Raw genomic sequence first — 14018 nt, 5'->3', positions numbered from 1 at the left:
CATTTTTTTTTTTTCTTTAGTGCTCCCCTGCCTACATTGTTGGGTTTCACTGGAGTGGCACGAATAGCATTTGTGACGCACAGGCCCCAGTACAGCTGCCCCATCTGCAAACTATTACAGTATAGGGATCATATTTGAAGAACGGACCTGTTTTGTTTAGTATTTAGTCTTACAAAGTGAGTCGAACCTGTTTCTATTCATTCGTGCTATATTCATGCTATATAATATTTTTAGGAACACTAATGACCTGTGTTTTTTTTAACAAAAAAACAACCCCATCAATGCTGTTACATTGTCTGAAAAAGCATAATGTATAAACAGAATTAATGCTCTTGTGCTGTGTTCTATTTATTGCGGCAGGTTTATAGAGCTGCGGGGGTGTCTGAGAAATGGACATATGCTTTTATTGCAGCAGTGTAGCATGTAATGTCTAGCAAGGGAAAATGGATAAGTAGGTCATGTCTTGAGAGGAAGAATTGTGTAATAGATATACCTTTTCTCTTTCTAGTAATAGATCTAATTGTGTTGTCGTGGTTTTGGTTTTTTTTTTGTATTCCTTAACTAAAAATAGTCTTGAATCTTTAGAAGACAAAGGGGAGGAGGGAAGGAGAAATAGGAGATGCTGAAGGTGCCTTTTCATAGCCTAGTGAAATGATTTCTTAGAAGGACTGAGATCATTTTTGGCTATTACCACCCACGTGAAACATGTTAATGTAACCAGTATAAGTACGGAGTGCACATCCACAAAGTCTTCTGGTCGGTCTGCACGAGTTGTCAGTAAGAAGCATTGGAGAGTCCTTTCAGTGCTTGGAGGTCTGGGGAGTCATTAATACCTGTAATTCACCCAGCTCATAAAAATTCTAACTGGTTTAGTTAAGGGGCTAATTAGAATTTAAAAGAGCACTGATCCCATTGATTTTAGTCTCATTTAGCCTTCATTGAAATGTTAGACAAGAGGTAGATGGACTGAGAGGTGGGGGCTGCTTAAACCGTTGTGTATTCTTTTGTTCCCTCAACACGCTAGTAGTTGATGATGGCATTTCACATAGTGCTTGCATAGATGACTGTCTCCATGTTCTGCTTACTTGCCTGTTCGTCACAAGTTTTTAAGTGAATCAATCCCTCTAGCTCCAAGGCTCAAATTGGCAACATTTCACAGTAATTTAACTTGGGTCATTTTTCTATATACCCCCAGGTTTTCATTCTTGTCAACAGGGGGAATAGAATCAAAAGGAATTAACAGTTGCTGTGGCAGGCAAAATTAAATTTCTTATTCACTGAGATCTGTTAAGCTTTTGCACCTATATGGAAGAGCTTAATTGGTGTGCTCCACTGACTGAGAGGTAATAAAGAATCATTTGTGGTCGTTATTCATGCCCTGTAGCTAGTATGCGTTACCATTGGTATATAGTATAAGTTAATACAAGCAAATTCTCTTATCGTATTGAGTCAAAGTAGGTTCGGATTTCTGAAAGAAAGCAGCTTTAATATAACTAGTACTACTTTAGTAAACGCAAATTTAGAATTTACTAGAATTCTCTAAATCTACATAGAGCGTGAAAAAATAAACTATTCATAACTGAAAATTAAATGGGAACATTTCTGTTTCTAAACCGTTTCTTATGCCTAAACTCTAGCTAGGTATAATTATTCGTTTTCGAACCGTTTTTTTTGCTCCGTGTGTGACTTTCAGGACCAGAATACTTTGCCTTTTTTATATACATTTTGACAACTGGCTAGTGATGGCTTATAAACAGTTGACTAACCATCTATACATTAACCTAATGTTCAGGCTATGTGAACATTTCATGTTTTTAATATGACCTGATGCTTCTTGATGATGTTTGAACACCTTTTATGGGCCCACAGGTCACTTCTGAGCCTCCTAAAACAAATCTGTTGGCTACCACCAATTATGTTTCCACGGTTTGGATTGTTGATTTTGGTTGATATTACTGCACCTGTAGGTCAGTGATGGTCTATAAGAAATACCCTGACTGGTGATGAACCATTGTTGTAACTACATTCCAGTCTCACTACTTTGAAGAGCTGTTACTTGTTGATTACTCAGGCAAATTGGTACAGTGAGAACAAGACAACTTTGATTGTTTATAAACTTGTACATGGTTTTCAATGATTGTGCCAATAAGACATACTGTATTGTTGGCACTGATTTGTTTTCTGTTCATCTGCATATTTTTGCAATTTCAAAGTAGACTACAACATTTCCATGAATCTGCCTGAGGACTATACTAGGAGGAGGGCTTAATACAGGTGTAATAACTGCTTCTTAAAATATGTACATATCAGAAAATTGTTAATTTTAAAGCAGATTGGTCTAAAAATATTTTTATCTCTGTAGAAGAGTAAAGGCAATAGCTGAAGATCAATTTCTTGTTATATATTGACTTCTCACCCATCTTCACCAGAGACTTTATTTAAGATTAAGTGATCATTGTTGGCTTCCAAAAACAGTACCTATATAGAGATATGCCTCCCACATCGCCTTATATCAGTCTTGTGAGGGGGACAATATTCCTGCTAGCTAGAATATTATCCCAATACATGAATGTAAAGTAAGCACCCCAGTATTTGTATTAATAACGTGATGGGCATCATTACGACAATAAGGTCCACCTCTGCTGGGTTTTGGCAGGGTGCCTGCTCCTCTTGGAGGACTACCCGAAATTCAAGAGCCTATTGGACATTCTGGGAGAGTAGGCTAGAACGTTCTATGGCAAACTGCTGGTTAGGAGGGAGGTACGTCTCTAGCAGAACATTCACAAAATTAATGACAGTTTGGTAGAATTGTTTTGCAGAAATAGAATATGGAGATTGTTTCATTTGTAGACTAGAACGTTTAGTTCACATCAGATCAAATGGCTCCAACCCTGGTCAAAAAGCTGAAAATTAAGTCATTTGGACATTTTTCTAATGTGAGAGGATCTGACTGCTGCAGTGGAATGTCTGATTAACACTGAACAATATATTATACCTTCATGGTTCATAATGGTTCTTTTATGACTGATCTCCAAATCTTAAATTTAGGAGTTTTTGGGTTTACTAGCTATCTTCCTGATGTAATCAGTTTGGTTGTGCTAGGTTGCAATTTACCCTAAACAATCAATGAGGCACTTGGTGAAAGTCACTTACTTTGTGACTTTTGTTATGTTTACATTTTTTATTTTTGTATGTAACTAAAAAAGTCCCACATCATATGTCTGATATATACCAGCTGACTTCTGTTAGGTTTATAGGTGTTACAGCAGGCATCCCAATTTTATGGGTGTTATGTAATTGTTGTTATTGTAATGCAAATTGAGTGTTTGACTAAAAGTACTGTCTAATTTAAATACTGTTTCTTTAAATGCTAACTTTTTTCTTTGCTATATACACTATGTAATGAAGAACCTTTCAATGCTTATTGTATATGAATTGCCCGCCTTCCTTAATCAGTGTCAAATCCAGAAGTCTGACCTCTGAAGCCTTTTTTTGTTAATTGGAATCCTCATACAGTGTTCTAGACAGGCAAGAAAGAGTGTTAACTGTACAGTGTTCTATTTAGGGAAGGTGTTTTGTCCTTTATAAATTCCATATAAATAAATGGGGATGGCAGGCTTTCTGCACTGTTCAATGTAGCATTTATTTAGTTCACAAATGGTCTTTTGTATTCAATAAGTTTACATTTTTGTGCTTGTATTTACATGTCTGAGATGCTGTGCAGCAGCTGATTACAAAATAAAAATAATTTTGATCTGGTAATATTGCATTGCTACAATTTAAAATAAACGCTGTATAGATTCTTCATAAATTTGTCGCTGAAATTGACAAATGTCCTGAAGGCAGTTAACAGGACTAGACAAATCTGATCCATTTCTAGGAACTAGGATGGCTAATATGCAAGTCCTCCACTTACATTAGTTGTCTGTATTTGGTTAAATGGGAGGCCTAAAACAAACCACCTAATGTTTGGGTAATTGGACACTTCTAAAAGTTTGGCTGCATCAAGTTAGGGACATGGGCATATACTACAAATCTAAGTGTGCAACATCCTTCTAAAGAGCTGGCTCAAACCTTTCTTTACCCAAAATATAACCCCTCTATTGTACATGGCACAGCTCCTCTGCTGGTGAGAGAAGCTGTGCAGATTAGGGTATACCTGACTGGGTTGCAGAATCTGTTTCTAATCAAAAAATAATTTGTTGCTCTTTGCACCAGGGTGACATGCGTTATATGATGGTGTTTCTATTGGTACAATTCTACCAGTGTAATAAAACATTGTAGTACAAACTTCACGTTGTAAATGGTCCCGAAAATCTTCTTACACTGAGTTATTGAAAACATGAATGTGGCTCAAACAAGGAGTATTTTAGAAATGAAATGTAGCATTATAATATAAAGTCACAGGCAGGACTTTAAAGCGATCTTGTTACTTTTTTTTTTTCCCACCAATTTTACATATGGGCCTACAGTCTGGCAAGGCTGCAGAAAGTATTTGTACCGAGGCACTTTCCAAAAGCAGAAAATGGAAGTGTACTCCTGTGCTTGTAACACTCAGCTCATTTTTCACAAAGCTGAATGCTCTGTTCTCAATTTGCAGTTTCTAAGTGACATGTAACGTCATGGTAGCGCTTTAATAGGTGTTTCAATAGACAGTTTCTGAGAGAAATGATCACGTTTAGTGTGACTACAGTGGCAAAATAAATACCTGTGGATTTAAATTAATATGTTGCCAAGTGTAAAGGAAAACCAGCACAGTGCGTCCTCTTCAGGAGTCCATTCTTATTTGTTTCTCTCATTCTACCATAAGATCTTATATGGAGTATTGCATATGGAAGAAAAAAACGCTGTTGAAAACTGCATACTTCAAAAAACAGAACATTGTTTCTGATTGAGCAGTTGTCTAGGCAATATTTAGAAAACAGGTTCAGCTTATCGGATATTACTAGGGCTGTCGCTGACATCTCTAGTGACGGAGGCCCCTATTTATTAGACAGCATTTTTAACAAACCCTTTCAATCCTTATCTCAAGATAAGGATTGAAAGATCCTGTGTATTTATTAAAAATCTTCAACAGGAGCAGCAGTCACGAAAAACTGCTGTTCCTGCGAAGACCCATCTCCTATCTTTTCTATAGTCACATTTGCAAAGTGACCACCTTTGCGATGGTGACCGGAGGGGAGAGCAGGAAGATCCGGTGAGGGATCCGAACATCTCTACCACAATGCTCTCCTCATAAAACAGAGCTGAAATTTACACACAAGGTAATGTACACCAGCCTGAGCTGAGTAATTGCCTTTTAATTCCTAATTAAAATGTGGTATTTAGCAGTCCCAGTATACTTCTATGGGGACTGCTCTGTATTTTGAGGGGAAAAAAGCAAAGCGGCAGATATCTGATATCTCCTGTGATGCACTGCTGATACATTTGCACAATACTTTGATTTGTCTGTTCAGTTTTCGGGGAATTTCAATGAAAATGAGAATTAATAAATAGGCCCCAGAGAAACGTACTTTTTATAGACTAATACATGCCAGTGTTTTTGGCAGAGGTGATCACCTGAAATGCTTTTAAGGTGGTCAGTGTTTGAGCACTTGTAATTACACAGTAAAGCAGTGGTTCTCAAACTGTGCACCTAGGTTCCCTGGGGGTGCCTTGGAGATCTCATAGGGGTGCCTTGGCCAGGGCCAGTGATAAGCAAGGTGGGGGACTACTTGGTAATTATTTTGGCTTAGGGCTGCCTTGAAAATTTTTTGGAGACCCTAAGGGTACCTTGAACTGAAAGTTTGGAATCCACTGTATTAAAGGATGTTGACATAATCCACATTTGTTGAAGTTTGTTTCTGGTGTTACTGCCAGGTCTCTAGTAGCTTATTGTGCACCTGAAACTGCCCCAATTTACATAAATTTTTACCCTGATTGTTTTCACAATATATAGGATTGCATTTTTCGTTCTTTATCTGAAGATAATTTGTTTTTGTTTTCTCCAATATGGGCAGCAGAATATACTGCATATGTAAAGCTTTCTTGCACCTATTGTTAAAGTCACAATATATAAAAAAACAGAGGACTGTATATGGTTGATATAAAATTTGTTTATTAAAAATATATTCAGCACAGTAACTAAATACCACCCATACTAGTCTGTAATAAGATATGCAAATTTCATATGTAATGAAGCATAATTTATAAAGGCATATGGGAAGGCTCTCATTTTATTGTTTTTGCCCAGCCCTCCCCCCACTCAAAGTTCAGAGTGAATTGGGAAGGCTTAAAGTGTTTGATGTGTTTGACGTACTTGGTCCAATCCCAAGTACTGTCCCTGGAAAGCTAATGTCAAATTGCCTAAAATGAAAGTTGAATCAATTTGTTTCCTCCTGATATCACAATTGTTTTGTTGTAAAGCGTGAAACATGGGAAGCTCTTTGCATATAGTGATTAATAGAGGTACTAGCAAAAGATGAGTGCAAAATAAAATGACTTTCGATGCAAAGATTCCACATTTGAAGACTAGAAATGTCTATACACCATCTATAGTGTTGGCGTTGTATGGCTTTGTACACAAGTACATATTGTCAGCAGTCGCGGTGGCCACGGGCACCGCCGCGACTCACCTCCTGTCTGCAGGTGTCCCGGCCGTCGCTATGACGACCGGGACGTCACTTCTGGGATTTACCTGGCCGTTGCCTAGGCAACGGTCGGACGCTAACTGCAGCAGCGCCGCGTCCCGGCGGCTGAGGACAGCCGGGCGCAGGAATAGGCAAGCCTGTGGGCTAATTAACTAGGTAATTTGTATTAGGACCTCTGTCCATGTGATTCCACTGCCAGGCTCTGATTGGCTGGTACTGATATTTAAGGCAATGAGGTCTGCTACCTCATTGCCGGTTATAGCTTCTGTACTCCAGTCTGCTGACCTGCTTGTTCCCGCTCCTGTCTTCTGAACCTCTACTGATTTCCCGTGTATGACCCTTGGCTTTGAATTGGACTTCGCTTGTGTATCCTGTGACCCTGACCTTTGGCCTGTTTACCGTTTCTGCTATCCGCTTGTGACCCCTGACCTCAGCTTGTTTACTGGTACTGTTGTCTGCTGCCGGCCCTTGACCTCTGCGTGGACCTCACTCTGCTTGCCTGGGTTCTCCACAGCCGGTACACACTTCACGACCCTCTGTCAGTCTGCGGCCCAGTCTGTCCCCACCATCAGGGGCTCCAGTGAACACCTGATTGCAGAGTAGATTCCGGGTTGTGTTGTGCCGGCTGGAGGGGTTCCTAACACATATGTGTTGGTTTTGTTGGTTTTTTTTTTTCTTCTTTACCCCTTCCACCATTACCCCTAGCCACTTCAGCACAAGAATTGCTAGGAAGAGCTGTTGCATTTGTCAGTGCTGGGCTGGATGTAACTTATTAGAGGAGGGCCACTCTTGTTTGGGCCACTCTTATACTGAAAAACTCTGCACAGTGTAGTCCGACAGCTGGCCACATTGGAGTGAGTAATCTGTGGTGGTGGTTGTCCTCAATTAGTTGGGAGGTCTAGAGCTGGAGGTCTTTTGACCCTCATATCTTACACAGTTTGCCCTATGAAAATGCCATGGCTCAGAAGTGGAGTGTAGCCCTGGAAGTAGATGCATCTGTGCTAGTATCTCATCCAAAATTACTATCCCTATTGAAGTTGGTCCCCTCAGAGATCCAGGATAGGAAAACGGAGAGTTGTTTTAAGAAACTGCTTATTTCATTTGGGGCTTCTTTTGGCTACAGTTGCAGAGCACTTAGATTATGGGGAGACAAACTTTATAAAGAGCCCTGGACTGAATAGAGACGTTCCCTTATCTGTCAGCTGTCGGCTAGGGCAGAAATAGCCTTGCAAAGCTTTGGTTGTCTACAATCGTTACTAAGACTTGTGCAATTTCTCTTGTTCCTGCAAGTCAATACTTTTCCTTATTAGAAAGTCATCAGGGGCTTTTTGCACAGCCCTAGATTTGAAGAGTGTTAACAAGCTTGTTCGTACCACACATTTCTACATGGAGTCTTTCAATGGCATGAGGACAGAATTCACAAAGACTTTTTCTCACATGCATAGACCTTCAGGATATGTGTTTTTCATATCCCTGTTGCAATTCATCACAGGATTTTTCTCAAGTTCTCTATCCTGGGCCAACACTTTCAGTACATGTACCTGCTATTCAGGGTTAAGACATCTGCAATAACTTTTTGCCAAAGTGTTAGTTGGTCTGAAGGCAGAACTGAGGAAGCAAGGAATCAAGGTATGGCCTTGTCTGGATAACATTCTTTTGGGGTGTGCGGGGGAGGGGGGGGGGGGGTAGTTCAGAACTTGTTGTCAATTGCAAGACAGCTCAGGCTATAATTTTCTGCAACATGCCTGTTTGTGAATAGGGGGAAGAAAGTGATCTGTATGGTGTCTGTCTGAGATTAAAGTGCATTTGTTGCAGGAAAGGTGTATCAAGATCCAGTCCCTGGCACGTCAACTCTTCAAGTGTCCATAAGAAAGGTGTTTCAGTTTTTCACCATAGGGATCATCCTGTGGGAAAGTTGGAACATGCAATATCTCTCCTGTGGGGACTTTCAAGAAAATGGCAGACTTCTCTGAATCATGCCATCACCCTGTCAAGACCTCTGGTAATCTCTCAGGTGGTGAAAAATCCCGACTTAAAGGCAGTGTCTTTTTTTTGGAGCCAGGATAGATGATACTCAACAGATGCTAGTATCACACGCTGGTGTCCCCACCCTCAGGGATGAATGGCACAAGACACTGTTATAAAACAAGAAGAGTCTTCACTGTTTTGGAAATGAGAGCAGTGTGGAAGACAATTCAGCACTTAAAGGGAAACTTGTCAAACAGCATGACAGTGGTAGCCTTCAGAAATTGTCAGAGGCACCAGAAGCCACACCTTGATATGAAATTAGCAAATTTCATGTCTTGGCAAGGGAGAAACCTGAAGTCACATGGGGCCTTAAATGTAGCAGGAAAACACAATGTTAGCCGATTACCTGCCGAGAACAAATTCAACCAATAGAATGGCTCCTTCATCAGGAGTGCTCCAGCTGTTGATGGAAAGATCTGGGCTTCTTCAAATAGATCATGGAAACAGGCCATAATGCAAAAGTTCTCAGCATGGGACTCCAATGTCAGAGGGAATAATTTCTCTGACTGTTCCATGGACATTTGACCCTGGGGTATGTCTTTCCTCTATTTTACACATCATTCGCATTTTAAAAAAGAAAAAAAAAAAGGTAGAAGTGAGCAATTCTCTTCCATTTTGGCCTCGACCATCTGTGGCTTCCTGTATTCTGGGAGAAGCTCAAGGAACAGCCTCAGCCTATTACATCATGGGTCAAATCTTTCAAATCCAGAGAGACTAGCTTTGATGGCATGGAGACTGAGTGGAAGTTGATCATGAAAAAGAAAAGTGGCTCTTAGGACAAATCAACATTGTTACAGGCAAGAGAGAAGAATTCTTCAGAGATCTTACTGGATTTGGGAAAAAATGTATGGTATAGCATATGTAAAGCTTTCTTGCACCTATTGTTAAAGTCACAATATATAAAAAAAACAGAGGACTGTATATGGTATATAGTCAGTCCAGCAGCAGCAACCAATGCTTGACTTTCTTCAGCATAGTTTCAGCAAAGGACTTCCTTTATATGCACTCTAAAACACACTCAAAGTAGACACATGTGCTTAAATACCAAGTTAGCCTCATGAGATTTGAGTATTTGTCCTTCCATCAGATTTCTTGTGGCTCCACAGTACCGTAATTTGGTTCTAAACACTCTGATGTCTGAGCCTTTTGAAACACTGCATTAAGTTCATTAAGATGGATGACACTGAAAATGACTTTCCTGGTAGTAATTAGATGGCAGTTGGATAAATGTCGGCATTGTTGTGCAAGGAACCTTTTCTCAACAGCTATGTGGATTAAAATGGTGCTTAGAGCCAATCCAGAATTTCTAGCGAAGGTAGTATTTATGTTCCACATTAATAAGGAATATGTGCTGCCGAATTTCCATTTAGTCGAAAGATTAAAACAAAAGAAAATTGCTTTCAAAAATTTCTTTCTGACCCAATTTGGTGAGAGCAATTTCAAAATATCGCTCCAGGACAGAAGGATTCAGAAACGCTGAACAATACTTTGTGATTCTGACTGGGCCTTGGAAAGAATATGCTCCTTCTAAAAATTGTATTTCCAGATGGATTAGGAAAATTATTATAAAGGTGTATAAGAGTAATAGGTGTAAGGTACCAGAGATTGAGTGATAACTCAACATGTGTAGTGTCAATATATTGAGCAAGCAAGGCTCAGTCTTCTGCAGTGATGCTTTGAAAAGCAACTGGGGGGTTGTCTGTTCATATTTTCGCTAGTTATCATCTGGATATCTTATTCTACTCTAATTCTCCATTTGGGATACGTTCATAGTTCAACCACTAAATAAATTCTTGATTTGCTGTGTGGCCCTCCCTACTATTTTGCCTTGGTATATACCAGAGTTATTGCTACAATGGAGGGGAAGTGTGAATTATGATTACTGATTCCTTTTTCTTGAAAAACGCCATAACAGCCCATTTTCCCACCCATACTTGTAAAGTGGCTTTCTTTTTGTAAAGCTTTTTATGAAGAAACCTTGTGAACTCTCTCTATTACATATGGAAAGTGGAGGAGCTACTTTGTATGCCATCCAGGTTGTGTGTGGTGTGTTTTTGTTTTTTAAACCTGTCTCTACCTAAACTGGAAAAGGAAACTGTACTGAATAATGGCTGCATGGAGTATTTTGAGGAAAAGGAAATAAGGGAAATCATAATTTGCACCTTTTTACTTGTTCTATGACATTCTTGTCTGCACACCCTATTTACTACACGTTTCACTTAAGATACGTTGGGTGTTGTCGCCATGAAGTCATTTAAGTCAGCCTAGTCACCGAGTTACCTTTTTCTTTTAGTTTAAAACCTATAAGGGGGAGGTAAACCTCTCTGCATCTGGTATTGGTCTTTCTAACGCCTTTTTACTTGTACACCGGGATGTTTCATGGACTGGTTTTCTTTATGGAGTCCTTTATAAAAAAAACAAATTGATCATTAATATTGACATCACATAGAACAGTAGAGCTATTTTTAAAATTCCAGAAAATCACGAAAGATGAAGGAAAACCGAACAGGCAATGTACGTATTACCAACAACATGGCAAGAAGTGACAGGGTAATGGTGAAGTGAACTTTGGATCAGGTTAGCGGACAAGTAGGGAGGGGATAGGCTATGGGGAAAAGGGGTTAGAGGGAGAGCATTGGTTAATAGCAAGGTTGATTTTTAGGGCTTTGGAGAGACTGACCAAATTTATTTTTATTTGTTACCGTGCATAAGTAGCTTCCATGTTCAAGTACTTCGTTTAAGTAACATTACTTTGTACAATTATATTATTATTTTGGAATGCAGAGTGTTTTGTTGGCATACTTGTTCTGCCCACCCTCCAGCAACTAATTCAGGCCATTCATTGTGGGGTATTTCAGAATGCTCTTGTTACATATATGTCCTGCATTAACACTGTTCACCATAAAAGTAAAGGTGTTTTTGTTGTCTAGAGCATTTCTTTAGGTTGGTCACCCCTGAGCTTTTTTGTTTTGGAGATCTGTACTTTGATATGCCCTAAACTACAGACTTTGAGAAGAGGCTTCAAGCATATTGTGTAGCTGACAAGACATGGTTTGCTTTGCATGAATACAACTTGACAAGAGTTGACCTGCAGTCTTATCAGCTTGTCATCCATTCCCTCCCATCAGTTGATCCAGACACACTCAAGACCCTTCAGGCTAAAATAACAGCAGAACTGTAATTGGTCATCATGGGTCAGCTGTTAGTGACACATTGGTTATATTTTTAATGCTATGAAGAGTGATAATCTATTGCTGAACAGCAATTATCTTGCTAAATTTTTCTACATAGCCTACTCTACCCTGATATCAAGCAGAAAAGTCTAGCAGGTCTATAATGGATAAAATTAGAGCAATAAATTAAAACTAAAATTGCTACTAGTACTCAACAGTATTCACATGTTTGTGTAACTAAAAATGTTGTATGCAAACTTTTTAGTTAAACATGGATAAATATATAAATAGCCAGTCTTTGCTTCCTTAATTGTTATGACCAACACTAATCCATGTACAGACTTCAATTTTCCTTCTGGCTGCAAAATTCTGTAGGATTTCATATTGTAACTAGCTGTGAGAATAGATTGTCTATGGTTTGTCATTGGAAGTGACAAATCTTAAGAACGTAATTGCAATTATTTTTTCATTGGTGCTTATTTTAAGACTGGTGTTGGTGTCCATAAGGGAACTTGCTTGAGGGATATTCTGAGTAAGTAGCTCTAGACTAAATTTAGCAGTTTAATGTATGACTGCTGATGGTCCATGGTAAGAAATCTTTGTATGGCTTCCAGTAATCACTTGTAACTCAAGTCTATATAAACCCACTAAAATAAAACTTATCAAGTACCTGCTATAAATGTCTAGGAGTATTTGTTATACTTGATTTCTGTGAATATGCTAGAAAACATCTGGACAATGTTGGCATTAGGAAGTCTATATCCTTTTAGAAAGTTTTGTAGTTGGTTTGTAATACTGCATGGCATTGGTGGAAAAAAATGTACAATCTAGGATCTAAGAACTTGTCTGCAGTTATTAAAATTAAATTTCACTCTAGGGTTCCTTAAATTGTGAAAACTTAAATTGGTTACTCATTTTGTAGGGCAGAAAAATGTGAAACAGACTTGGGTTACTAACAAAGCGAGGCAGTTGTTTGCACAAACAATAGTCTGATCCTGTGAAGTTCCACTCTGTGCAGCAACAGAGGTGTCTAGAAGTGACAATGACCCTATGTTAGCCAAGGGCAAACAAATCTTAAAAGAAAATGTTCGACATTGCACACTTTCACTTTTCAGTTCCACTTTTTATCTAGTCTGAGTAGTCTTTAAAAAACACTTTAGGTAGTTAAACAATCACAACAGATAACACAGCCAACTGTTCCTTTCCCACCATACCGGTCAGTGAATCCATGCAGTGCTACCCAAAATAGACAGTAAACACGCTAGATGGTCATTTTTGAAGGTGCCATAAAACTGCAGCTCCGCACAGTCTAAATGTCAAATCCTATAAAAACACAAATCCTACATAAAGACAACCACGTATGAGGTTGATCAAGAAGTTGTTGTGTTTTTATCGCATAAGTGTCTAATTGAACTAACTTGGAATGTATTCTGTTAATTGGTGCACCAAGCTTTTTCATTCCCATAATGTGCATTTTCTTTGTGCAGTCTGATGTAGATGGGGATTCTGGGAACTGCCAGAGTTGAGGCTAAACTTTCTAGCTGTGGCAGAGAAGGGCTGGCTCAGCAGCGGAAGTGGACAAGAAAGCTGTCTCGACTTGACTGACTGGTTACATATAAATGCAAATGTTAAATTCCAAAAAATTGGGTAGCTCATGATCCCTATGGAGTTGTCTAACATTTGTTCCATCTGAGAGAAACCCATACGTAACTCTGGTCATGATTGTAGCTTTTCAGAATCTGGCACACCAGCCCCTTGAGGTGTCTATAGATTGCTATGTTTAAACCTGGAATTGTTGCGGAGACACCCAAGTCTTCCTTCAGTTGCTGAAGGAAGAATCAGAGGATATGATGGGAATCATCTGGAAAATGCAGAGTAACCGGGGAAGCATGGCCATATTTTGTTTTTACTTTGTTCTGCATCTTCTCAAAGTATTAATGTCTTATGCCACTTACCTAGGTCCACTCTTTTTGGCCACATACTATGATCAGATATTGAAGGCTTTTAGCAAACTGGTTCTAAAGTGTCTTATGGCTTTCAATTGCTAAGCAAATTGAAAACCTTCATGTAGGTGTGTGTCTCTTTCTCATGTCATTCTGGCATATGACATACACAAGATGAGCAATGCGTGTAGAAAACGGGAAAGCAGCAACATAGTCTACTTCCTTTTCAGACATTAAGAGTAACA

At 39.1% G+C, this 14018-nt stretch overlaps 1 protein-coding gene across 3 annotated transcripts in view; it reads left to right on the top strand.

Moving 5' to 3' along the window:
* The window catches only part of LDLRAD4 (low density lipoprotein receptor class A domain containing 4), a 262336-nt gene that overhangs the window by 12707 nt on the left and 235611 nt on the right, over window positions 1-14018 (top strand). Inside the window, exon 2 of one of the 3 annotated variants that reach the window (XM_075213261.1) lies at window positions 21-176. The exons of the other annotated variants lie outside the window; for them this stretch is intronic. The gene's annotated coding sequence lies outside the window, so the exon portion shown is untranslated. The remainder of the gene's footprint in view (window positions 1-20; window positions 177-14018) is intronic. 3 annotated transcript variants of the gene reach the window in all.

The sequence above is a fragment of the Mixophyes fleayi genome, chromosome 5 (assembly GCF_038048845.1).
Source record: "Mixophyes fleayi isolate aMixFle1 chromosome 5, aMixFle1.hap1, whole genome shotgun sequence".
Lineage (NCBI taxonomy): Eukaryota > Metazoa > Chordata > Amphibia > Anura > Limnodynastidae > Mixophyes > Mixophyes fleayi.
This window is presented reverse-complemented; position numbering and strand designations above follow the sequence as displayed.